This window comes from Branchiostoma floridae, chromosome 9, assembly GCF_000003815.2.
Source record: "Branchiostoma floridae strain S238N-H82 chromosome 9, Bfl_VNyyK, whole genome shotgun sequence".
Classification (NCBI taxonomy): domain Eukaryota; kingdom Metazoa; phylum Chordata; class Leptocardii; order Amphioxiformes; family Branchiostomatidae; genus Branchiostoma; species Branchiostoma floridae.
In genome coordinates, this window is record NC_049987.1 from 1,051,206 (window position 1) to 1,062,767 (window position 11,562).

Here is an 11,562-nt window from a genome sequence, read left to right on the forward strand (position 1 = left end):
AAGGTACATTTTTTAAACAAAAGTCCTTTTCTTTACTCTATTTGTCCTTATCCTACACATCAACATTGAATAATGCAAGAAATAATGAGTTTTATGTCCCCATAAGATATAGCAGGTATATATATACGTGCCACAGGGGAACATGATTCCCATTCGTACGCATAATGCTCATTATTAAGCAAGGTTGCCTTTAACTCTCTCCAGGCATCAGTAGACCTGTCATACACATACACCAGATACACGTACCCTTCCTGGGAGTCGCTAGTACAGGTTAACAGTATGTGCAGTTGGTCATCCAATACAAAAAGGCTGGGCAAATTATAAACATTTTTCTGGGTTCGGCCAGCGGTCTGACTAGTCGACTGTGACTAGTCGACTTTGTCGTACACCATAGTCTTAGTAAAGTGATAATCTATGCATAGAATCTATGTTCCCATGGCAACGGCTCAGGAGTTTAGGAATGTCAATCAGTGGGGTCCGCTTGCTCCACTGGTCCTGACTCGGATCATAGCGATACATTGTCTCATTTGTGAAGAAATATAGTGTGAGCCCCAGGACAATGTAAAGAAGGATGCATGCTTGTGTATACGTTTGTTAAGCTGCAGCGGTGAACACTCCAGCCATTGTTTTGTGTGCTGGTTGTACTTTCTCATCAGCACCAAAGGCTAGCGCTATGGCCATCGATCAACAAATACTAAATACAAAAACGGATCAACTTCATAAAGCAGATACTTAGTACCGATGATATTCCTGTGGCTGAATCATTAAGGACATACCATCATCTCACCACAAATTCTTTGCATGGTTGTACTTAAACAGGGACAGATGATTCTTATCCTCTGACGTTTTACTTTCTAGGAAAAGATGTCGTTATCACTGGTGACTGTCATGTCTGTGAAATCAGGAAGGCCTTCAGGCTTGTAACTGCAGCTGATGTACTTCCCTTCTCGAGGGTTCATGAAGAGGACCTCTTTAGTACCTACTTATGTATTAAACAGCCATTTCTGTGGTCATCCCGTGCCTTGTCTTGAGTTTGGGGTTCTTCTGCACAACATCCCTGATAAATGCAGGGTACTAAGGTATATACTAAACAGGCTTGTTGATTCAGCGATTTGTTTTCTCCTAATTGACATTTTTGATATTTAAGTGACTAGGTAAACAAAAAAAAGAGAACTTCCTTGGGTAAACAGTAAAAATAAAATTACAAGATGAACAATTCTAAATTGGCTACATTCAAATCGTCTAACACTGAATGTCGCTAAGACTAAGTGGATTCTGTTCGGTAGTAGTGGGAAGCTAAGAGCAGTACCTCCACTAAAATCCAGATTGATCAGGAAACAGTTGAACAAGTGTACCAATTCAAATACCTAGGTGTTCTCCTTGACTGCAATTTCTCATGAAACGAACACATTGACATGGTATGTTCTAAGGTATCTCAGAGAATAGGTTTGCTAAGACGCTTAAGATCATGTCTCACTGTCAACATTACAAGTATGTTATACAGATGTATGATTCTGCCACTACTGGAGTATTGTGACATTGTATGGGAAAATTGTAACATCACCAAGCAGCGACAACTTCAGGTTCTTCAAAATCGAGCTGCCAGGGTCATCCTACAAATGAAGCGACGATCCAGTGTCCAAGACCTACACAGCAGACTCAACTGGAAGTATCTGACGCAGCGGAGAAAGGAACACATGTGTGTGATGGTCTTTAAATGTATTAACGGGCTTGTCCCGACATACCTGTATGCCACCTTTGTACACAACCACCTGTTACACAGCCATAACACCAGACAAGCCTCTTTGCTCCATAAACCCAATTACACAAACACAGCTGGCCACCGCACATTTGCATACAGAGGAGCAACATATCACAATACACTTTTGGCGGACATTAGACATGCACCAACCCTACGGCAGTTTAAAGCTGCCCTAAGACACACTCCTCCGCACATTGGCCTCTGACCTCCACCGTTGACGTTTTTGGTTGACATCGACAACTGTTATTGATAATGGCGCTTCGGTTTATCTGTATATATTGTTTGTTGTCCTCTGGTTGTCTTACTGAATGTACACGTTTCGCTTTTGTTATTTATGTAGAGGGCCCCCTTGGAAATCAGCTTAAAAAAAGCTGAATGGGGCTACCCACATGTCTGGAGATGAATAAATAAATAAGCCAGAAGCTTATTTCCGAAGATCAGTGTTCATCCCGTTTGTCGACAGTATGGTGGAGCAGCTCGCAACACGATTCCGCCAACTCACCGTCCATGCTTGCCGCACTCTGCTGCTCATTCCATCACACCTGCACGACATGACAGAGGACCACATAAACCAGCTACACGAGTACTACGAACCAGACTTGCCGTCTCCATTCTCATTTCATCAGGAACTGCGTCTGTGGAAAGCACAATGGAAAGACACTCCAGTCAAGCTTAAGCCAACATCGCTTCCATCTACCCTCAGCCACCCATACAGCAATCCTGGAGTTTATCCCAATGTCTGTGCTATGCTCCACATCCTGATGCTGACCCCAGTCACAAGTGCTGGAGTGGAGCGGTCCAATTCAGCTCTCAGATACATCAAAAACGTGTACAGAAGCACCATGAGTGAAGACCGCCTGAATGCCCTCATCCTCCTGTTCATCCACAAAGACATTCCATTGGACTACAGCACAATCATCAACATGTATGCAGCAGATCATCCCCGGAGAATGCTGTTCATCAATCCTCTCTCCGAATGAAGAAGACAGCAACAGATTCTTATCTTATTCTAATCTTAATAAATCAAATCTAATCAAATCGTTCTTTTCGTAGCTTCAGTATAGAAGGGAAAGGTGGTTTCCTAGGGCAGAGTAAAACGGAAAAATGGATAGAACTGTTGTAAAGCATTAGGTGACTAGAGGTACTTTGCAGGTTGTTGCCCGACCAGGGTTGACTATATTATAATTGTACATTCTATGAATGACTTATCTATTGTATGGTCTATTGTATGGTCGGTCCATATTATGTACATCTCTTGCCAACACTTACAGAAAGACTTTTCATTAAAAACAAGTATGGATCTTCAAAGCATTGTGTGTTGACTACTTTAATGAGCATTAGAAAAATACCCTATTAGCGCCGTTAACTTAATGCCAACATATAACTACTAAGTGAAAATTGATATTCCTTTGTCATATTTACTGGGAAAATCCCTAAAATCCACAAGACAGAAACAAAATATCAGGAAAATCAGTGTGAGTTCGTTGCTCAAATTTTCTCAGAAATGACTCTAAAATGCACCAGACAGCTTCTAGATTTTAAAAAGTTCCTCCGGCCCCCGGCCACGTCATAGGAGCGCCCCCCCCCCCCCCCCTTGACAGATTTCTGGATCCGCCAGTGTTTAGCCTCGAGTAAAACAGGCCTATGTCAGGGGCACGAATTCCTTTGGTACCTTTTCACTTACATACACCAAACAAGACTTTCACTGTATTTCACTTCGATGTGTAACCAGACACATGCTGATGATGAATGATCACAATGAAATACTGATAGTCGCAAACCATCACACCAACCAAGACTCATATCTTTACCATTTCACTTCTGTAGGTCTCAGCGCAAAAAGGCCGCCAAGCAGCGGCAGCAGGCCCTATCACTAGTCAAAGGCCACATTGGCGAGGTGTTGGCGAAGGGAAGGGTCATCTCCAGGAGCGAAAACAGTGGTAAACTAGAGTTCAACGAACACATCTCTTCGCCAAATAATCATGCCTTTATTTAAGACTTTAAGGTCTTATTCATGTATTACTAAATAGCAAATGACTGCATGAACTGTGTTCCTTACAAACACACAAATATTACCAAAAACCAGACTGTGACCTGACAGATGAAATGGTAGCATCCCTGGTCAATCAGAATTTCATGCTTGTCACAGACTTTGTCCCCAGTGTAAGGGCGTCCAGCTCACAAGCTAAGGCTACTCCAGCAAAACATCTATATAACAGCTGTGTCCATAGATATGGATCAAAATGAGATATATAGACCACAGTTTACTTCTGTTAATAAGTTTTGCTGCAGTACCTTATGAAGCTGCTAGGGGGCCCACTATCATAATTTATCTTCGTTTTCCTGACCCCTACCCACCTACCAAATATTATCAGGATTTTTTCAAGGCTTCTCGAGTTATGCATTCCACAAACAAACGGACGCACACACTCGGCCCGCTACCGTCCTAACGGAAAATGCTACGACAACTATTTTCAAACACAACCTTCCTTTCCGCAACCGCTACTTAAATACTAAATATCATGAAAATCCATACACAGCTTCTTGAGTTATATGCTGTTGGCATGGATTTATGAGCTTTCCTCATTAATTATGCAAATTAGCTACTGATTTGCATAATTAGTATTACATTGTATAAGTCATCACTCATTCTAGTTACATACCGAAAATCCTGATGATCCGTTTACACGTTCTCGAGTTATTCTCGTCCAAAATTTGAACGGAAATCGGTGCCTGCAGTTCCCAAAAAGCCGCTAGGGGGTCCAAACTCACAGCACTTACTCTCTGTTCCAAGGGCTATCTACCACTCAAAAATCATGACCACAGCATGTCCAGAACACGAAGTGTCAAAATTAAAAGTTTTGCTGCAGTACCTTAGGCAGCCACTAGGGTGCCCATTATCGAACTTGACCTTTGTTTTCCTAACCCCCATCCACCTAACAAATATAATCAGGATCCATTCAAGGGTTCTCGAGTTATCTTGCATACAGACAAACGCACTTACATACAAATCCCGCTACAGCACCGTAGGTAAGAGCTAGGTAAACTATTTTCGCACTTGACCTTCCTCTCTATAACCGCTACACACCTACCAAGTTTCGTGAAAATCGCCCAGCTAGATTTTGACTTATGCTGCCCAAAACAGACCACAAAAAACATACCAAGCTCGCTGCAGTACCGTAGGAAAACGCCAGGTAAACCGTTTTCAAACTTGGCATTCCTTTCGACAACCGCTACACACCTACCAAAAATCACAAAGTTCCATCCACAATTTCTCGAGTTATATGCTGTTGACCTACATACAGACCCAAGTCAGCAATCTCATTCTTATTCAGGAAGTAGAAAGACAAAAACGTCAGTTCAACAAATATAATTCGCGTTGAATAAAATTTGTATGATGCCTTACATGTCATACGTGTTTTTTTTGTCAATTGCAGGTCCCCTGTCACAAGGTCGTTGACCTTTTGACGTACCGGGTCACTGTGGAGCCAGAGAACTGAAGAGAGATGAAATAATTTTTAGATTGTTCATTTCATAGTTTACTGTCATTCCTGATTTTTCTTTATTGCTTTTATGTTCATGGTTTTCAATGTGACGACTGTTTTCGTTGTAGTCACGAAAGTACAATCATTATGTTACATGGACAGATGTTTTACATTTATTTTTGAAAGATATTTTGTACATTCATTTCATTTCTAATTGGATATACTGTATATATTACATTGGATGGTTGGCTGGTTACTTTGCTGCTTCTTGGTGCTTTATGTAATGTGCATGTTGGTTTGGCACTTTGTTGCTTTCTTTGGTGGTTTATTTGCTGGTTTGTTTGTTTGTTGGTTGGTTGTTTGGTTGAGTTGGTTGGTTGGTTGATTACATGGTTTGTTGATTTGATGTCTTTCAGTGTTTTTATGCTACGTTCCTCTATTCCCATATCTAAAAAGGGTGTAAATGAACTGATAGAGAACTCACTGCAGACTTCTGCCTGGCTGCCGGGACTTGCAGGCGTACATACATCCATCAAAAGGCACTGCCACTAGCTTCGCATTCACAATCATCCTACTTTGTTCTTCCCTTGTTTTGCAAACCTCTGAAATATCTACATACACCACTGTAATGTTGCTGACATATGCTGTAAGTATCCATTTTATATTGTCCAGCCTTTGGTGATGTCTGCCATACCTTATACTTATAGTGTAAGGCCATGTTTATTTGATTATATGGATGACATCCTCTGGGAACTCGAAAACTTATGCGAGCGAGCGAATAAAAAAAGTTTGGCCAAAAAAAAGTTGCCTCCAGTATGAAATCAAAGCCGGGCCAGGAAGGTTGAACATAGGACTAAACACACAAAGTATGGTATGCCCAAGTGTAGGGACCCGTACATTATATGGGTGCAAGACATTTTTTTTCTGCTTGGACCAATCCGAAAAAAACAGACCTGGAAAAAAATCAGACGAACAGGTTTCGAAAATTACAAAATGAAATGGACACACTATGTCGGCAGGCATTTGGGGTCTTACCGGGGGCCAAGAAGACAACATGAGCGAAGTCAAGTAGAGTTTATAGTCAATTGTTCCAAGTTTCTGCAGTCAAAGGTTCAGAGACAGCCTTTATTACTTGGAGATGGGATTTTTAAATGCCAGTGGGAGTCCAATAATCCACCAGATTCCTTTGTAGCAAAACTGACCAATTACCATTGTTTTGAGTATTGCCAGTTCTCAAGTTTCCACAGACAATCAGGTCCAGGTTCAGATCCGGACCTGAAAATAATCCTCTGGACCTGAAAGGGACCTGAATTTTTTGTACTGGTACCTCCCCCTACTAACAGTAGATTTTTTTTTCTATCTGTCCTTTCACATCTTATTGTTTGACTTTAGACTTATTTTGGCATTCTATGGCATTAAACTATGATTAGTTATCTGTTTCCTTTTTTTTTTCAATCTACGGAATATTTGTGCTCATTTTACAGCTGCTTTGCACAATTTATTGTGTGGTCGAAAACTTTTTTTTTTTTTTGGAAACGGCCGAAAATTGGTGCGAGCGCGGATGTCATCCATATAATCAAATCAACATGGCCTAACATAAAATGAAACATACATGGTGAACTTGTACAAAACACAATGGAGGCTGAGTTTGTTCTAGGGAAAGGCTTATAAAGTGCAGTTGCCAACAATCTATATTAACGACAAGAAAACTGTTTACTCGTCAAGACTAGAATTGGAGTTTTTGTAAAGTGTTGATTTTATGAGGTTGCTTCAAACAGTGTTACCTTTATTTTTCGTTAGGTACATCACGCCAGAAAGCAGACGTGACGGGACTTTGGGTATACTCGATGTAGCCGAGAGACCTGGACACTATCTTTCGACCACTACCGGGACTTTCGCTTCAGTTCAACATTCTGTTGTCTGCATGTCACAAGACGAAAGCCTCTATGAAAATATGCACTTGCCGTCTGGAGTGATGCGCTTGCATCGACACATGCCGATAAATTGGACAGGGACAGTGTAGCTATGTCGGCTGTGCAAACATTGTTCTTGGATGGGTGCTGTTGCTCTGCAAGGTGTCCTTCTGCAGTCACGGACATAACGCGGACTTACAAATCTTTCTGTCTTTTATACCTGACATCTGGTTCACCTCAAGAGCACAATGAACATTGAAGAGACAATATGCGCAGTCCAAGCAACCCGGGACAAGTAGACGTTTTCTCAAAAGTGCTAAATACTACCATGATATGACTTTGTAGGGTTGATCGTGTAGTTTAACATAATGTATAATGCGGCCATGTAAGACTCGTAATGATGTATGATGTACGATATACCGTGTTATTAGTGTGAGAATTGGTGTATTAATCATTCCACCCACAAACCCATCGTGCTGATCGAGAGTGTATCCATGGTCACATAAAATATCGTACATTTATAAAATCGGTGCCACCCAATGCAGTGCTTTGTACAAAGATCTGTTTTGACATTTATTGTTCATGTAGGATATCACTTCCACGACAAAAGAAACACATGGTAATTGCAAGCAACAATATAGCTCGCCAACAATATAGCTCGCCGTCGCTAGCTCGGCGTATACGTACATGTATGTATGTAACTATCTATTTATTTATTTATCTACGTATTTATGGATATTTATTGATATCTATCTATATCTATGTCTCTCTTTCTATATAGATATATATGTTTGTGTGTATATTATACCTTATCCAGGTAGCCACTAGCATTTTGTAGTTTTCTTTGGAAATGACTGCATATATCTTGTCACCATTAAAACGTTGAAGGAAACGCGTTCCCCACTTTCAAAGTAATCATAGCAGTCCCGTACACTTAAATGATGCAATTGTATGCTATCACACGAATGAAACGACATGCAATTTTACTTATTTACTACAAAAGTGCATGGATGACATTATTACTATTTACAACGGAGTTCACAATGTTTCTGTTCTTACTATCAGACGGCAAAGTGAAACATGAAACAGGCTTTCTGTGTTTCTTCACCGCAAAGAGGGGAAAATTATTGTCATGTACAATTAATACTATTGATTTACAAGGTTAGGCAAAAATGAAAAGTCGGCTTATTGTAAAGAGGTACTAGTATTACCCATCCGAATATATAACGTATCATCCCGGTGCAAAAAAGTAAAACTAAGTAATGATTGTCGATGTAGGATAGACATCCAGGTTATAAGATACGCCAAAAATAGTTACTCAAGCAACTGGATATGGTTTTGACATGGTCTTCAGTGTCACTGACGAAGGATAGTGGATTCTATCCGAAACGTCTGACCGTTTCAAAACCATATCCAGTTGCTTGAGTAACTATTTTTGGCGTAAGTAATGATTGGTCCCCAACCACTTCATGACCTTTGTCCTGCATAATATATTCAACACGTATTCAGTCACGTGACGCAACTCCCAAGGTGCCAGTCAATACGGAGATGTCAATCACTACTGTTGCCAATCACTACTGTTGCCATGACGACATCCAAGCTGGGGAAATCCCCAGCAATGTCGTGACCTTTGCTCCGCAGAATGTGTTCAACACTAATACAATTACCTGCATACCATCTTCAGTCGAGGGAGGAGTGTACTCCTGTAGTGGACTGATCTTGTCACTTCAGGTCATCGGCTAGGCATGCTCATACATCAGATGGCTCCATCACGTGACGTGGTTCCCATGGTACCGCTTGAGTCATAGGTGTCAATCACTGCTGTTGTCATGGCTACACTCAAAGCCGGGAAATGCCCCCTACTGCGTTTGTTACTTGTTGCCTTGACGACCGCCATCGGGAATCTGGAGGAAAAAGAAACCGATTTAAAACCGATGAATTCATTGGAAAAATGTCGGATATGTGCTTGTTTTTTTTTTTTCCTATCGGAAGGGTGTCTTGCTCTATCGGAAAACGTTAAAGACCATGGAGGTGTGCGCTGGCCAAAGCACTAAGGAACTATTCCCTACTGTGAACATCCCAGCAGCTAGAGGGGTGAATTGACCCCTATAAATACATAAACTTGAATAAACATCCCAGACTGTCTACACGCTGGAAACAAAGGCAGGAACAGATTAGCATAAAATACTGGTCAAAAATTCAAATATTTTTCTCTACTGGTTTTCAAGGAAACACTATCAAACCCTGCAGAATGATCCAGATAGTTGTAACAAAGTTACATAATCGAGGTCCTAATAACAGTGACTTTCAAGTATTGGGAAACCAACCTTGTGTTTAAATTGAAACTTTCAACTCTGCTTTGCCAACTTTGTATCAAAGTGTCTTTTTGTATCTACAACACATAATTGCAACTTGAAAATCTTCCTTATAACTGAATTAGCTCTGATATTTATGTGTCTAATATGGCTAATAATGTGGTGTCTATTTGTAAGTGTACCAACAGGGGCTATGTAGACTGTACAATTGTAACTGTCAGTTATGTCTCAGAGTACCAGAGTAAAACAAGCCAGCATTTTCATTGCTTTATTTTCTGGGTTAGGTAAAGCTTTATGTATAATCATACTTCAATACCTTATGTAGGAAGGTCATGTAGTATCCTAATATCAAAATTGAATTGAAAATAAACTTGTGTTGGTCAGGGGTCTCAGCCAGCCTTCCCCGATGTGAACTCCACCACTGTCAACAGAAGACGGAGCTCTAGTAGTTTACGTTAGCCGAATTTATTGGGTGGTTTTATAGTACGGGGTTGGTCTTTAAGTGTCCGACGCAGTTCCATATCACCACAAAGCAGGGTAACAATACCTACAATTTTCCGATCCATTTGGAGATAGTAGTTACGATGTATTTCCGATACGGTTCAACTGAATACCGATATCCCCGTTCACTGTGAGTTGGGTGATGAAGAATTACTGGCGGGAACGTCAGACGACATTTTGCCAATTTTTGGGGTCTTATTTTTCCGGCAGACCGCGGTAGTTTTAGGCTCTGTTTTCGCGAAAATCACATCAGAAAGAAAACAAAAAGCTATATAAGGTTGTTATCCAGGACCAAGGATGTTAGAAACACCAATAAAAGGGTTATTTTCTTGATAAATTCTGTGGAATCTACGCACAATTCTGGAAGCCAACAACAAACTTCCCGCCTCCTGGAGGAAACCCTTTGACCTGTAGGTGGAACCATTAGAATTTTAGGGACGGAATTTGCTAAATTGCTGTACAATAACAACATAAAATGTCACAGAACAAATACAACTTTGAATGTAACATTGACGAACTATTTTATATGATTCAGTATATTTATATTTTGTAGAAGTTTTAGCTTTGAGAAAGTCTTTCTATAAATGGAAATAAAGCCCCCAATATTTGATGTGCCCTTCTACCTCCCATCAGACATTGCGAGGACGCCATTTCCGTGTTTTCTTCCTGCGATTTTCGTCGATTTTCGTGGTACAATAAGTGCCAAAATGCCGCGAATTACGATTAAGGGATGAGTTTGGAGGAACACCGAGGTACGTTCAGTTCACCCAGACTCTAGCGGAAGTTATTTAGCTCTCAAAATAAGCCTAATGCGATGGTTTTAGGCACCCGCGTTTTCTATCTTTAGTTAGTTGTTCAGTAACACATGTTGACGCATGACGAGACGCTTCGCTTCGCTTCCACTCCAGAAAGGACAAAAATGTGATAAATCAAAATTATTTGAGCGAGGCTATCGACGTGTCGATAGCCTAAACAGGCTATTGCCACACTCAGTGTGTCAATAGCCTAAACAGGCTATTGGCACACTCGGTGTGCCAATAGCCTGTCAGGCGGGATATACTGAAAGACGGAATACCAAGTAATACCAAGTAATACCACGTAATACCAGGTTAAACATCACGGAACTCAAACATTTTGTGTGCATATGTGTTCCCCACATATATAAACCAAACATTTTGTGGTTTATGGGCTTTAAAATTATATTTTTGCCTATAAGAATTCCGCTAACAAAACGCCGCGCGCCGCTGCCCCGCGCGGCATGATAGCGCTGGCAGGCCGGGTCAAATCAACAACACGGTTCTTCTTCTTCCGGTAATGTGCAACTGCCGATGAGTCGGCAATGATTGACTAGTGTTTCAAACACCTTATACACGTAGTTGGAACATTCAACAACATAATTGTACCAGTGTTGTCGTCGTGTTGCATGTTGTAACTTGTAACGTTAAACCGCTGGAGATTTTGCGGCACAAGCGTGTCACTACCCTGGGACCGACCTGATAGAAATTAGAATCAAAAGCAACTAATGGGCCCGGACAAATTTTAACGTGACGAAATGACTAAAATACAACTGTTTGAAACACGCAAAG